The 17,504-nt window shown below is 38.0% G+C and overlaps 1 protein-coding gene across 3 annotated transcripts in view; it reads right to left on the minus strand.

The window, feature by feature from the left end:
* LOC128862430 (uncharacterized) overlaps positions 1–17,504 on the minus strand; it is a 153,338-nt gene that overhangs the window by 81,369 nt on the left and 54,465 nt on the right. For all 3 annotated transcript variants that reach the window (XR_008454481.1, XM_054101039.1, XM_054101040.1), the window contains exon 2: positions 12,982–13,599. The gene's annotated coding sequence lies outside the window, so the exon portion shown is untranslated. The remainder of the gene's footprint in view (positions 1–12,981; positions 13,600–17,504) is intronic.

Raw genomic sequence — 17,504 nt, forward strand, 5'->3', positions numbered from 1 at the left:
TAATTTCACGTATACGAAAATGGTAGATAGCAGCAAAACTTGAACTTGCAGCGCAGAAGACGGAACTAGTCTTGCTAAGCAAAAGGAGGGCACGCAAGGAGATAGTGATAACGGTGGCGAGCACTCCAAAAGGTCTCAGTCGTGCTTGAAGTATCTACGAGTCATCATCGACTCAAGACTAACGTTGAAGGATAATTGTGAGGCGGTCAGCAAAAAAGCGTAGCTAGTACACAGTGTCCTTTCACGGCTTATGCCAAATATAGGAGGACGTCGGGAGGAAAAATGACTGCTTTATCTGTCACCACATCCGTGATAACGTACGCAGCGTCGATATGGGCAAATGCGGAAAAGTCGCTTATATCGAGGAAAATCCCCATAGATCTCTCGGTCAAAGAGCTGCAGAGGCTGTATAATCTACCACAGGAAATACCGTTCGGTGATAATATAGAAGAAGAGAGACAGCGAACCATCAGAGAGTAGCAGCAATGCTGGAACCTTTCAAAAGATGGTCGTTGGACGTAAAAACTGATATCAGACATAGAGAAATGGTATCAAAGGAAGCACGGAGAAGTTGACTTGTACGTGACGCAACTGCTGAGCGGTCGCGGATGTTTTAAAGAGTATCTACACCGTTTTAACTTGGAAAACAGCCCCTTTGGCTCGGTCTGCCCTGACGAACCAGAGAGTACAAATCATGTGCTATTACAGTGCCCGCGTTTCGACACCGAAAGAGAAAACCTTTGCAGGGTTTTTGGTGATTTTACGATGTAAATGTGCGATAAACCTGGACAATGGCGAGCACTAAGTGGTGTTACAGCGCGTATAATGAAAACGCTTCGTGATGAAGAATGGGTCCGAAAGGCGAACTTGGGTCAACTTGATCTCCAAGCTAATAGAAATGCTAAACTCATTGTAAAACGAGCCCCGGAGAGATTCTCGTACTAATAAAGACTGCCTGATTTGAGTTAACATACACCATAACGGCCTTTCGACGTATTACTTAATGGCAAAGTTCCGGGAGGAGCAACCGTTCGGACAAAAGCGGGTTTTAGTTCGGGTTAAAGTCCCACATTGACGGCACTTCATGGCCATGGGCTTTCAATGCTTTCCTCCTCCAAAAACAAAACCCAGTGAGGGAGTCTAAATAAGCAATTTAGGGATAATTGCTTCGAGCAAACTCCCGATCCAGCGCCATTCATTGCCCATCTTTGAGACGTCGCTATAAACATGGTAGCCACTATCATCTGATTCAACTCTAGTCTGCCAATCTCTTCTGCCGGATATTCGATTTATTTTGTTTAGATCTATCTGCTTTCGAGGCGTCTTGCAAGTGTCACACAAATAGTACCCTGTGATCAGAAAGGACCGGAAAGGTGATGTTGACTGTTTTCCTTGATTGCCAATGCGTACTGCACCATGAGTACCTTCCATTGGGCCAGAGAGTCAATAAAGAATATTATTGATCCATTTTGAAACGTTTGAGAGATGCTGTACGACGCAAACGGCCGGAAATGTGGGCAAAAAATTCTTGGACTTTGCATGATTATAACGCAGCATCGCACCGAGCCCAATTTGTGCTGGATTATTTGACCAAACACCAGGTAAATACCATCGTGCAAGCACCGCATTCACCTGATATGGCCCCATGCAACTTCTTTTTGTTGCCCAAGTTGAAGTTACCACTTCGTCGAAGGAGATTTCACTCGTTAGAGGAGATCAAAGAGAATGCGACGAAGGAGCTGAAGGCCATCTCTTCGTCGGCCTACCAGGGGTGCATGGAGGACTGGGTTCAACGTTGGCACATGTGTGTTGCTTCAGACGGGTCATATTTGAAGGAGATAAAATAAATTGACCTGAAATTTAACTCTGTTTTGTTTTATTTAAACATTCCCGGTACTTTCTGATCATAGGGTAGAACTGATGCATAACCGTGCGTGCGTGCCGCTTGGATCCCTGAAGCAGATATGGATGCTATTCCTTTAACATATATTGCAATGAGTGGAATATGTAGGGTTCAACTTAGTTTTTGAATATATTTTGAGTGATCGGAATTTTATTTTGAGCTTTCTGCGCTGCATTGCTTTCATCTCTTAGTGTACAGCAGCTGTCTACTTTACCAGTGTCAAATATGACTAACCCACCCTGCCATATGCAAAATGTATGCATCTTACGATAATAAACAATTTTGCGTCCCCCTGTCGGTTCATAATACTTGGCTCTGCAACTTAGTTAGCGTCGCACTCAGGAAAGTTCATAGGCTGCAGTATCTGTAAACCCTTCGTCATACAGTTAACCCAAAACTCAAAAAGGTTTATCTCTTCTCGAAAGATGCATTGAAATCTACCTTTAAAATAAACTTCCCAATCCCCGGTTATTCCACTAGAGAGATTAATTATTTTATGCAGCTATTCAAGAATTTACTGCCGGGTGTTTAAAACAACAAGCGCTCGACCACTCATACAAGAATGCCATGCATGTACGTTCATGCATTCAAGCAAAGTGGCATTTCAATTCTCATAGAGATGTGCGTGTATCTGCACATATGCCTCTACCAAAGCCTATTGTTATCTAGAAAATTATTTACACCCGAATGCACTTGAATGCTGCAATTCAGTTTTGTTTTAATTTGCATTCATCTTCCTCCATTTGCTTCAATTAAGACTGGCCCAATCAAGTGAGACCAACGCTTCCAGTTAACGCATGTTCCGGCAAACTTGTGCAACTGTACACCCGTACATCTATACATATTTACATATACACCAATTTTGATTATTTGATTTTCAGGCAATTTATTGTATGATTTTAGACGCCTAAGCTTTTCAGTACACTCCCAATTTACTTATGCACTGATATTTTGTATTGTTGCTCGATATTCCATTGTGGGCGTTTGTTGTGAATTTTCAGAATTTTATAACGAATCAGAAGTAATCGAATCCTATAGAAAGTGGGCATTTATGCATTTATTACTCACTATGAATTACTAATTAATTATGGATGTGTTCATTTTCAAAATTTGAGCAAAGGTGGTAAACAATTTGATTGGATCAATTGAATTTTTCGCCATAATTATTGCCAGTTTCTTTTCGGGCCTTCGAGTTCTTATTATCAGTTTTAATAAATGGTGTCCGTTTAGGAAGTCTACTTTGTTAGCACAATAGACACTTTCACCCTTTTTGGGTGTTTGGATGTGCTCTTCTTCCCATTTGCGGCGTGCGTTTTGATTTTGTTTCACAAATGGGGGGACCTACATTTCTAAGCCGGCTCCGAATGGCAGACAGTTTTTTATGAGGAGCTTTTTCGTGTCAGAAATACGCTCGAAAATTTGCCATTGCCTGCCGAGGCGCGACCGCTGTTAGAAAAATGTTTTCTATTATTTGATGTTCATGCACGGAGAGTCGAACCTACTCTCTTCCGAATTCATTCGGCTACGTTGGCCGAAATTACACAAAATTAAACTTCAAGTGGTCTTGTGCAACATTTTGCTAATCAAAGTTTTCTATAAATCGCTTAACCGCCTTTGGCTTGAGATTCGAAAAATCGTTTACATATCGCATAGCTACTGAATAGACTATGGCTTTTGATTAGTGATATATAGACGCTCATCTACTACTACTACATCTACTTTTTGAAATGGACGAAATGCACACCCACTTTTGAGAAAGCTAGTTTTTACGCTACGTTACTAACTTTTGTGGTAAACATACAGATCAGGTGGAGAAGGAATTGCCTTCACTTGGTCTTTCCAACTGGCACCAGCTGGCACTCTGCCAAAATCGCTTAAGTGGTTATAGTGCCAGTCAGGAAGAAGAAGAAACAATAAGTACAATGCCGTGGTATTTTTTATAGTACCTAGTTTTTATAATATGTATAACATAGATCCGCTTTTTCACGGTATCAATTCAAACATTTCAAATCCGAGGCACACATGCGTGGGGAAAGTTAAGTCCCAAGGGTTTCGCTGCACCTTACTCTTTTTGTTGCAAAGGGTTGAATTAAAATCAACCTTTTTTGGCTGAAAACCCAATTCATTTAAATGCATGCAACTTTTGTGCATATACATTTTTTTCCATTTCAATAACTTTTTTATTAAACAAAAGAAGATTTTGCGTGCTGGAAATCTTTATTTTGAGCTTTGCCTCTACTCCCCTCTACTCCAATTATTGCTTGCCTGTTTAGATACTGCTGCTGTCTATCTTACAACAGTAAAATATGATTCGCCATTTACGAAAATTATAAATCTTCCGATAGGATACTTAATTTTGCGCCACCTTGTAGATGTAGCCGTGAACATAGATGTCGGGTATGTGTACTAACATAAAAAATTTTAAAAATCGAAAATCGAATGTGCATCTAGGAATTATATTAAGTTGCTAGCATACTTTGGATTGTTTTTTTAATTTTCAAAAATATCAAATCATAGAGATTCTCCACGCTCAAACAGTTGATATACCAAGTTTTGGCACCATCGATTGATTTATCTTAAATACATCGGATCACTATTTAGCTGTAAGTACTACATTGAAACTAACTTATACTAAGCTTCATCTCCGACAAATTAGGTTTTCCTTGAGCTTCTTATACTTTGCACGCACGCACAATCATAAAGTAAAATAATAGAATAGAGCGCGTTCAAAAATTATTTCTTAAGCAGGCAATACGTCCCCAGCGATTTGAGTGCCTTGTTCCATCCTTTGATTCTCGGCTTAAGCTAATTAATTTACAAAATCTTAAAAAGAGAGGGACAGTTCTTTCACTTTCGTTTATTTCTTAATGAAAATCCTTTCTAGACTGGAATGACTTAAAGAAGATCCATCACCCAACACACCCGTTAAGGTCCACACGGACGGTTCTAAAATGGACACCTGCCTAGGATCAGGTTTATATTGCGAAGAGCTTTCTATCAGTGAATCCTTTAAACTATCGGATCACTGTAGTGTTTCTCAAGCGGAAATAAACGCTATTCATGAAGCCTTAAAATGGTTAAAGATAAACAGAATATCATCAACAGATATCTGCTTTCTATCAGACAACCAAACTGCCCTACGGGCCCTGGATGCATTCCAAATAACATCTCTTAATGAGATGGCCAAACAATGTCGTACCATCTTATGATGGTTTCCAGACCACAGAGATATACCAGGAAACTGTAGAGCTGACCAACTTGCAAGAGAAGGTACCTGCATGCCAAACAAAAGTCATTTTATGGGGGTGCCTCTCGCAACTCGTAAGCTTCTTGTTATAGGCCTAAGGACCTTAGCAGGAGCCCTCACAGGGCATTGTCTCATAGGAAATCATGCAAGGAGACTAGACGTTTACATGCATGATTTCTGTCGTAGCTGAAGAAATGAGGAGAAGTTGGAAACAATTCAACACTTTTTTTTGCACATGCCCGGCTCTAGCCAGAAGCAGGAACCGATATTTAAGATCCTACTTCTTAACGAATATAGATAATCTATACACTTTAGGTATCAACAACCTTTTACGCTTTGTCCAAAGCTCAGGATGGGTAAATATAGAAGGGAAAATGTAGCCCAAGCCCTGCGGCTCACAACGGACCCATTTCGTGGTCTAAGTGGTATCGCTGTTCCTATGTGCGATGCGTCTGCCAAACCTAATCTAGCCTAATGGCATCGTCGACTGTCCAGATCTACTTGAGCGGATAAGCTTGAATGTTCCGAAAAGAAATCTTCGTTCTAATAATTTGCGGAGAGTTTAATAAATTTAAATTATTATTAAATATAAAAAATGCAATAATAAAATATTTTAAAATCATATCAAAAATATTGCATTTATTTATTTATTATAAAAAGAATATAAATTTAAAAAAATGCAAAAAGAAAGTTTAAAAGAAATTAAAGGGAAATATTATATTTTAAATACATAAGCAAACATAGGGAAACATAGGAAAAAATATAAAAACATACGTAAAAAAATTATAAAGATAATACATAAAAAATCATTGGGAAAATAAGAAAAAATACATTCGAAAAATATAAGAAACATAAGAAAAAAATAAAAAAATACATAAGAAAAACATTAGGAAACATAAGAAAACATAAGAAAACGTAAGGAAACTTAAAAAAAGCATAGGGAAAATAAGAAAACATAAAGAAACATAAGAAAACATAGGAAACATAAGAAAAGATATAAAAAATTCATAAGAAAAACATAAGGAAACATAAGAAAACATAAGAAAAACTAAAGGAAACATAAAAAAACATAAGAAAAAATATTTAAGAAAAACATAAGGAAACATAAGAAAAAATATAAAAACATGCGTAAAAAAATTATAAAGATAATACATAAAAAATCATTGGGAAAATAAGAAAAAATACATTCGAAAAATATAAGAAACATAAGAAAAAAATAAAAAAATACATAAGAAAAACATAAGGAAACATAAGAAAACGTAAGGAAACTTAAAAAAAACATAGGGAAAATAAGAAAACATAAAGAAACATAAGAAAACATAGGAAACATAAGAAAACATAAGAAAAACTAAAGGAAACATAAAAAAACATAAGAAAAAATATAAAAAATATTTAAGAAAAACATAAGGAAACATAAGAAAAAATATAAAAACATGCGTAAAAAATTATAAAGATAATACATAAAAAATTATTGGGAAAATAAGAAAAAATACATTCGAAAAATATAAGAAACATAAGAAAAAAATACATAAAAAACATAAGGAAACATAAGAAAACATAAGAAAACGTAAGGAAACTTAAAAAAAAAACATAGGGAAAATAAGAAAACATAAGGAAACATAAGAAAACATATAAAAACATACGTAAATAAATTATAAAGATAATACATAAAAAAACATTGGAAAAATAAGTAAACATTAGAAAAATAAGAAAACATAAGAAAAAATACATAAGAAATACATAATAAAAACATAAGAACCATAAGAAGAAATAAGAAAAGCATAAGGAATTATAAGAAAAAAAAAAAAAAAATTTAACGAGTAATGCACCGATGCTCGCGCACTGTCGAGAGTATACTTCATTATTCAATTCAAGACTGCTCCCTTTCCCTTTATCTACATCTATTTCTGTAAAAATTTTGAAAAAATTTAAATTGAGTTGCTTGAAATTAGATATACACCTATTTATTGATTGCTAATACTTTAGTTGCCACATTTGGTTTCTTTGTTTTTTTACATTTTTGTCTAGTCGGTAAGGCGATTTGCACTGTAGATTACTAAAATATATAAATGTAGTAAAATAAATAGCATAGGGACTCTTCTACTTAAAGCTCTCTTTAAAGCTATCTACGAAAGTTCATTAACGTTTCACCCATCTAAAGTTTCAATACAAAATATCCCTTCATAATTCACTAAATCTCAATTAACACTTGCCTTGTGGCAGCATTTGTTGCAACAACTTCGAGCTTGTAAGGTGATGAATACATGCACAACTTTTGCCCAGAAGCACTCAATAGATTTCGAAAGTAGATAAATAGCTGGAGGACAATGAATTTAGGTTAAAAACACAGCCAACTACATCCCTTAACTGATTCGCTCAAGACGCCACTGCTGCATATTAACAACAACGGTGGCCTTCTAATGAATTTGATGTGAACTTTGTGGGCTTCAACATGGCCACAAAGTAAATCTCGCCATTGTTGCCCGACTGTTGGGCATGTCGCACACCATATGTTTTGTGTACGTATTTGCATATCCACATACGCAATGGCACTTCATCGTTCACGTGCCAATACATTTGGGTGCTAGTTTGTTTGTGTGCCATACACAGGTTTGTATGTCTGAGTTTGTTTGTTGGTGCGTAATAATGTGTGGTTGAAATATTCGAATAATGTAAATAATTGAATTGGGTTTTCAATAACGAGCGTCACAACAGGCAAGTGAGATTCGCGCCTGCATGTATGCAATACACAACTACAATATTTATATATGTGTGTGTGTGTGAAATTCACTGAAAACGGTTAAGAATACTCGAAGCAAATTTATCAGTCGGCTCGCAATCCAGCATAAAATATACATTGACACGCACACATACGCAAACAAAGTGTACACATTTACACTCACATCCAACCTAACCCAACGCCTTTCCAGCAAGCAAATTGCAACAACTTCGTCCATACCAAATTGTAGGTAAATATTTTTATGCATAAGTGTGTGTGTGTGCGAGTGTGGCTTACTGTAAACGAATGCCTCGGCGTCTACAAATACTTGACATCGACACTTGGCAATGTATTGTGTGTATTCATGTGGTGAATGTCGATGTTGTCGTCAACGTCAACAAAATCATTGTCGACGAAGCACTCTCGCCCTCAGCGTGACTGTTGTTGATGTGATTGTTGTTTTCGTAATTCTTGCTACTGCTGCTGCTGCTACGCTACTTGTTTGTTTTGGGATGTCATTAATAACTGTGCGTGTGTGTTTGTGCTCGCTCGGTTGTAGTATTTGCCAAAGCTTTTTGGTGTGTTTGCTGGTGAACGGGGTGGCGCTGTTGCTATTGCCCATTGCTTTTGTTGTTGCAGGCGCTTAGCTTGTTCTTGCTATTGCTCCGAGTATATTTTGTATTTTCGGTAGCTGTTATCAGTGTTGTTTACATTATTGCTGCTGCTGATACTGTTTCTGTTTCTATTTCTGTTGATGTGGATGTTGCATTGTACGTGCGCCCTGACCTGTTATAAATATGGCTTGTATTTTTGGTGTTGTTATTACAATCAGCAACATTTCTTACACTCCATTTCATCCAGAACCAAGGAAGCGTAGTGTTACACTGCTTTATTGATTTTTACGTAATGTTGTGCCAAAGTCTCGGAGTGACGCAATTATTTGGGTTATCTATATTTTTAACTCGCTTTTGTTTTTGCCTCAAAACACGTAACAATATGACAAAGCAGCTTTCAAAAGCCAATAGGAGAGAAACCTAATGGAAATCATCAAGTTTAAGCTTAAATTCCTATATATTCTATTTGTCCATGCATATAAAGGCTGGTTAAATTTCAAGGCTCGATGTTGAGTGTGAACCACACCTAAACGTCAACGACACCGTTAGACTTCTTTCTTTGCGGTTATTTGAAGGAAAAGGTGTACATCGATAAGCCAGCAACAATTCGAGAGCTAAAGGATGAGATAATTCGGCACATTAACGGCATAGAACCGCAATTATGCCTCAGCGTCATCGAAAATTTGGACCACCGGATGGAGATGTGCCGCCGAGGCCGCGGCGGCCATTTGGCCGATATTTTGTTTTATACGTAATTGAGCCATACCATTATTATCATAATAAAGAGAAATGACAAGAATTACTTAAAAAATTGTATTTTATTCAAAACCATCACCGGCCCTTGAAACTTAACCATCCTTTATAAGTATGCGCGCCCGTATTAATATTTGAATTCACACTCGTTCTCTTACTTATACTCATACTTGTCTTCGTATTCGTATTCATATTTACAATTGTATTCGAATTCGTGCTCTTACGCATAATCATATTCGTATTCAGTTTCGTATGCGTGCTCGTGTTCGTACTCTTACTCTCCTCCCAATTCATATTCAAATTCATATTCGGACTTGCACTCAAATTCGTTGCCGTACTGTTATTCGCATTTCTATTCGTGCTCATGTTAAGATTCACATTCATACACGCCGATAAGAGCAGTAGCAACATATGGCTGCGAGGCATGGGTACTGCCATCAACCATAAAAAGCTACCTTTTCCGCTTTGAGCGTCAAATTCTAAGAAGGCCTTTTGGACCAGTAAGGGAAGCTGATGGATCTAACAGAATGGGATACAATGATGAAATCTAACAGCTGATATTAAGTTAAAGCATTGTGCAAAACTCAGCGGCTATGACGGTTTGGACACCTACTCAGAATGGACGACAGCAGGATTACGAAAAAGACCTTCAGCTCTCTTATTATGGGCAGTAGAAAGCGTGGAAGATCGCCAAGAAGATGGGCAGACAATGTTCATGCTAGGAGAAGCGACGTAATAAACCGAATCGTAAGGAGCGTGATTGTGAAGGAAGCACTGATTCACGCCGAGCTGTAATTGCTATGATGATGCTGATCCCCATTCACATTCGTTTTCACATTCATAGTCGTACTCGCACGCTTTCTCACTCCTGCTTGTACTGTTATTTATTTTCCTATTCATATTAGCCTTCACATGGATATTCATATTAAAATTAATATTCATATTCGTAGTCTTAATCTTAAACATATTCGTATTGTTATTGAACCATAAGAGCCAAGCAAAATTCGCAATAAAATTATAAAAAATAGTTCCAGGCTCTTCAACATCGCAGTGCCAGCGGTTACTTAATTTTTTTCTTCGATATAACTATAGCTCGACTATCTAATTTGTAGCTTCATAGACCAACAGACCGGCAAAATTGCAATGAGAATTAACGAGGAAAAAATCAAAATATATGTTGGTCGAGAAAAAAGTGTGTTGGTACCGGGCACAATCAAAATGAGGATATACGAATTTGAAGCAGTAAAAACTTTGACATATAATATTTCCATACTCCCAAGCTAAAACTAACTATTCACGTTTAAACTAACCTACGACAAAGCAATGAGCATCGCAATCGACGAAAGAATACAAGCTGGAATGCTCTATTTCCACCAATCAGCCAAACTTGTCAAACTTTTTAAATCAAAGCTGGTGAACAGACTTCACAAATTTCGCCTTTGCTACGGATCGGAGTCGTGGACAATGAGTGAAAACGACAAAAACAAACTCCAAGTATCTGAGAGAAACGTTATGATGCAAATCTCGAACAGTTTTTGCTGTTGGGAAAGCCGCGGAGCAGCCTACACAAAAACCGAAAATGCTCAAAAAAAAACACCCCAGTAATTAATATTTACGAGAACAGTCAAGCAGCAATAAAAACAATAACCTCCTATTGTATTAAGACCAAAAATGTTCAAGGGAACAGGGAGGCCATAGAAAGGCTAGCCGCGAACAGAAGGCTGTTCATCTATTGAGTATCAGGACACATAGAGATCATAGGAAACGAAATAGTAGCGACACAGTTTGGTGCGGTTTATGGGCTGGAGGTATCATTGGACCGTACTTCTTCAAAGATTCTGCGAATCGTAACGTACCGTGAAATGATATCCAACTTTTTTTTGCCCAAAATGCAAGAGCTTGACTTCCATGACATGTGGTTTCAGCAGAACGGTGCCACATGCCACACAGCACGCGTAACAATGGACTTGTTGAGAGGCGAGTTCGATGAACATTTTATTTCACGTTCGGGACCTGTCAATTGGCCACCCAGATCGTGCGATATAACGCCTTTAGATTACTTTTTTGTGGGGCTATGTTCAAGCTCATGTCTATTCAGGCAAGCTTGTTTCAATTAACGCATTGGAAGACAACATTAAAGCATTTATATGTGAGATACCGGCCGAAACATTGGAAAGAGTGTGCCAAAATTGGACTAAGCGGATGGACCATTTGAAGCGCAGTCGCGGTCAACATTTGCATTAAACCATCTTCAAACATTAAACTATATGGCCTGTACTATCGATTTAAATAAAAATAATTTCATGCATTTTTCTGAATTGTACCTACGTGTGTTTTTTTGAAAATATTTCCTATAGCTCTTAAAAAATCACTCTTTATTAAAGGTATGCTGATAAACCATAACCTGTTGGCTGCACGTGCTTACAAGATATGGATTACAAGAAAAGAGCAGAGAAGATATAGAGTAAACTTTAGACCACCTTCTGTGCCTTTGTCCGACATTATCAAAAATACACTCAAAATGTCTGCGAGGCCCAACGTTTCAGGGTCTGGAGGAAATCTCAAAAATAGATCCTCCTGCGATGCTTAGCTTTGCTAATAGCGTTGACATCCTAGGTGATGTGTATTCTAAGTCCGCTCCAGTCTACTCTAAATCATCTTCAGTCTCCGTAGCGTCGATCTCCATCTTGCATCGCTAGGGACCAAAAGGTCTAGGCGTGGCTTAATGCGAGAGGAGTTAACCTTACCTTAGGTGCAGTAGAAAACAATGGCGCACTGGATGGACCATGAACTGGACCAACTTAGGAGAGAAGAAAATGTTGTGCTGTTCAACAAAGCTAAAAGGCTAAGATGACTAGGCCATATCATGAGTATGGACCCCGCGAGGGCACAACGAAAAAAATTAACGCTAAAACATTTACAACGAATGCAAGAGGATACTAATATCAAGATGGATTCACGCACTAGAAGCGAAATGAGATTACTCAAGGTGCACAACTATAAGGAATCAGCCAAGCATCGGGTCAAATGGAAATATTTTGTGCAGCAGGTCAAAGCTCACACAGAGCTGTAGCGCCAAATGATGATTATAAATCTGTCTATTTTGTTAATGATCGGAACTGTGCGGACATCCACATATTTCCATGCAATGCAATCAATTAATAGAAGAGTGACGTATTGAGAATTTGTCGGTCAGTGCTTACCTAAAGTCCACTCACCCTTTATGCACGCACTAAATTGCTAAATTTTTAATACTCATTGAAAGTCACTAGCCTTTAAATAGTTACACTGCTATGCACCTAAAGCGCTTCACCTTGAAGATTGTGAATCCTGCTAATTTCTTCTTTTTTTTTTTTAATTTATTCCAAACTCAATATTCCACGATTTGCAACAACTGATTTGTGAACCGATTCCTAATCAAGCAATGGAATAATTCGGATTAAAAGCAAAATTAATAATAACAATAAATCCTAATAATGTATTTAATAGAAATACAAATAAAGGCATTAATTTCAATGTTCTCTCATTTTAATGAAACTTGAGCAAACCAGTAAGATAAACTCATTTCGTCTCGAACACAAATTAGGGTTAAATCAAAATAATGTCGTAACTCTAAATAAAACGAATATATTCAAAAATAAATTCATTATATCATATAAGAAATTCGATCTACTCCATAGTTAACTGTTTATTACATAAAAATATTAAATTTCACGTCATGCGAAAGCATTAGAACCAAACATACCTCACAATTTAGGCAGGCCATGTCGTTGCGATCAAACTAAATATAAAAGTGTCACTCCGCCTTTCAGCCGTCACGGTCACCAGCTACAGCCAATCTACGTGTGCACGCGTCACGTACTCCAAGCTATATTATTTTGTTATTTTATGAGTGTCGCACCCAGATACAGCCACACACACTTTGCCCGTCTGGCTGCGTTTCAATTGTCAAGCACCAGCAGCACCACAGAAAACGTTCCAATCTCTTAGCAGATCCGCTGCAGCCGTCTTGTATCCCGTCTCGTCTGGTCTCCTGTCCTGTAGCTGCTACTTGAATTTCATACACGAACAATTTCGAGTTGTGAGTTGCGAGTCAACGACAGCCTCTCATTTACTGTAATGCAATTTGTAATGCTACGAGTTTTTTTTGTTATAATTTTTATATTTTATATTTCTGAGCGGTTTTTTTAAGATTTCCTCTTTTTCTAATGGAATAAAACTCCCACACTTAGAGAAAATACATTTTGCTTTTGTATGTGTCTTAGTGTTGTTGGTAGCTATGTGCTTGCTTTCAACGATCTACTCATTTCCGTACACAGCTCACTGCTCCGATTCAATTGCACTCTTCCGCCGCTCTGGCAAACTGTAAATATTAAAGTAAAAATAGATTAACTCACATTTGAAAAATTTAATGGTTTGCTTTATGTATTTCAAATGATTTTATAATACAAGAATGTACATATTTTATATTACGCATCCATTTATGCTTTAAGTGCATGATTGTACTCATACTTCACGTGTATGGGTAAATATATTTCCTAGTTACTTAAGGTATTCCACCCGACATAAAAAATAATAGCAGTTTTCCCCAGCCATACCATAAAATGTGATATATCAGGTCAGTCCATAAGTTCGTGCGTATTCTACCCATAATTTCACCAACTCAGCGAGCGCTGGGCACGTACACGAACGTGTAAGGTCGCGAAGACCTTCTGGCCAAGTTTGGATAGGAGGTGTTAGAGGAATAATCTGGGATTGACAAAATCTCATCTCTCAAATTTCGTCTGCATCCTCACGGGGCACTGTCCGCGGGGTATACATGCCCTGAGACTCAGAATTACTTCGAGTCCTTTTTGCGTCAGCTGTATGGAGGATGAGGTGGAATCATCTCAGCACCTGCTCCTCAGCTGCCCTGCTCTCGCGGGACTAAGATTCAATCATCTTGGCTCTCACTTCTTTTCTGCGAATGCTGATATAGCAGGTCTTGAAAACAAAGATCTGGTGAGCTTCATCAGCAGCATAAAGAGGTTAACACAACCGCAGACTAGCCACCGTTCGTAGTCCACAAACACTCAACCCTCCCCATCCCTTTCGTCCTTTTTTCCTTCACCTCTTTTTCCCATCTTGCAATGGTATCACAAAGGATGAACCAAACTTCTTTCGTTCAAGTGGGCCCACTCTCGGGGCAACCATCACTACCTTACCTAACCTACCCATTATTTCACTTTTGTACGATTTTTGCATACAAAAAATTATTCGTGGAATATAACGGAACTATTTATATGTGCTGCTGCAGAAATAAACACTGTTCACGGAGAGGATACCGTGCTGCGAAGTGGTAACTGCGACGTGGAGGATGCCCCGCGCGCTGGTCGTCCTGAAGTCTTTAACTCCGACACCTTGCTCGAACTCGTGGAAGCTGAGCCAAATTTGACAGTCGATATGATAGCTCAGAGGTTCACAGTTCACAGACATCTGGTTCATTTGGGAAAGGTTTCAAAGCTGGGGAAAATGGGTTCCGCATAGACTTTCCGTCGCCAACTTTCAGCAGAGAGTGAATGTGTGTTCTCAGCTGTTGCAACAGCTTCAAAATGAAAGTTTTTTGAACCGTATCGTTACTGGTGATGAAAAACGGGTAACTTTCAATAATCCTGTTCGCAAACGCCAATGGTTAGATAAAGATGAAACACCAGAACCGACCCCTAGAGATGGCCTTCACCCCAAGAAGATTCTCCTGTCTATTTGGTGGGGTACGGCCGGTATTGTTTATTATGAACTTCTGGAACCAAGCGAGACGATAACTGGTGATTATTATTCCCATCAGCTATCAAATCTGAATGAGGCACTTAATAAAAATCGACCGTCTTTAGTGAATAGACGCAAAGTTTTGTTTCACCACGACAACGCAAGAACTCATACCGCAAGGCAAACATTAGGCAAGCTGAACGAGCTCGGATGGGAGCTAATGCCGCATCCACCATACTCTCCGCATACTGCACCTTGTGATTATCACTTTTTCCACTCAATCCTATTTGAGTAACAAGAATTACTTCACAAAACAAGCTATAAAAAGGGATATCGAAGCGTATTTTGGCTCCAAGGACCAACAATTTTTTGAGCAGGGCTTTAAAAATTTGCCTACACGTTAGGAAGACACTGTAAATATTGAAGGAAAATATATTATTGATTCATAAATACTTTTAACATCTTTTTTATTAATTTTAAAACCACCTTTAAAAACGCACGAACTTATGGACTGACCGATATTTTAAGACTACCGCTAAAGTGTTTTGGCGCAAATAGGATTATTCGTGAGCTGGAATATTTAGATACTATGCGAGTAAATTTTCCTTAAGCCCTTCAAAGATTTTATGCCAAATCTTTCCTACTTTTTAACTTGAACAAATTAATATATTAATTCAAGACCCTCAGCAAAATTGTCGCTCTTTGGTGCAACCCCTTAAACTAATTTTTAACAAATCCTTGGCTGAAGGAATATTTATCAATGATTGGAAGCTGATTTCAGTCACTTCAATTATCAACAGCGGTAATAAAAGCGATATTGCAAATTACAGGCCAATTTCAAAATTATCTGCGGTGTCTAAACTTTTTGAATGCATTGTCAAAAACAAGTTATATTTTAGCGTTAAACGCCTTATTAGTCCTAGACAGCATGATTTTGTAGTTGCAAGCTCTACGTTACCTAACTTATCCGTTTTTTCTGAAGATTGCCACGCAGGCTTCCAGAATGGTTTCCAAACTGAAAATTATGCTGTTTCCAATTCACTTGCTATGCTCGCTTTTGTTAGACGCCACTCAGCGCACTTCACTGACCCATATACTCTTAAGATACTATACAGGGTTGCCTATATTCGACGGACCCATCTGGCAACCCCGTATCTTTTGACAGAGACGTCAGATCACTTAATGACATAGCGCGTTGGAAGCGTCAGTCCAAGCAGATTTTTACCATGGAACAGCACACGCCACGCAAGCGCTCCCAAATTGTTGAAATTTACATTCAACAAAAGAAGTTGAAAGAAGAAGAACAAAATCATCATGTCCGATGAGGCTCATTTCTTATTGAATGGGACGGTAAACAAGCAAAATTGCCGCATTTACGCCACTGAAAATCCTCACGAAATTCAAGAGGTACCTCTTTACGACGAACATGTCACCGTTTGGCGCTGCGTTAGTGCGAAAACGATTATTGGGCCGTTTTTCCTCGAAAATGAAGATGGTCAAGCGTTATCGCCATATGATAACCACTTTTGTGATGCCGATTATTTCTCGAAAGCGTATGAGGCAGTTCTGGTTCCAACAAGACGGCGCTCCACCACACACAGCTCGCACCACAATCGATTTTTTGAAGAAATTGTTTCCTCGTCGTTTGATGTCAAAAAATGGCGATTTTGACTGGCCACCGCGTTCGCCCGATTTAACGCCACCTGACTTCTTCTTGTGGGGATATTTAAAATCAAAGGTTTATAATAATAAGCCAAAGACCATAGAAGAGCTCAAGAACAACATCCGCTATTCCAGCCGAAATGTTAGCTAAAACTATGGAAAATGCTGCAAAATACGGAGTACAGGCTCAAGGCGGCTATTTGAGAGATATCATATTCAAAAAGTGATGTCAACAAATCTACTTGAAGCAAATAAAATGATTATTATCGTCAACATCAAAAAAATTGTGTTTTTCTTTGAGTTAAAAAAAAAACACACACATTATGCTGCTTTTACTTGGAGACCTTATCATGCAGTCCATATAAATCGAGTGGAGACGGTTAAAAAAATTTGTGTGCTACATTTACTCAATTTCTTTGATTATTTGATTAGTCTCTTTCCATTAAGTGACAGATGCACTTTTCAGGCAGTATCATTTATCTTTGATCTCATTAATGGTAAAATCGACTGCCCGGCCCTTCTAGAAAGAATTCAGTTTAATGTTCCTTGTAGATTTCTCGCGTTGGCTTTAGTAGGATATTATCAGGTCAGTCCATACGTTCCTGCGTTTTTCAAAGGTGGTTTTAAAATGAATAAAAAAGACTTTATCTCTCAAATGAAATTCTATACTAGTAACGAAAAATATTTTACATTCGGATTATCTCTTTTATAAAAAAAAAAAATATACAAAAAGTTGTGATAGCTATCTGCCAACCATTAGCAAACTAAAATGAGTTGCTTCAGTTAACTGAATTGCAGTGGAAATGCTTGGAAATTCTCCATCACAGTTAAGCAGTACTGGAAAAACTGAAATTAAAAAAG

Source organism: Anastrepha ludens, chromosome 4 (genome assembly GCF_028408465.1).
Source record: "Anastrepha ludens isolate Willacy chromosome 4, idAnaLude1.1, whole genome shotgun sequence".
NCBI classification, from domain to species: Eukaryota; Metazoa; Arthropoda; class Insecta; order Diptera; family Tephritidae; genus Anastrepha; species Anastrepha ludens.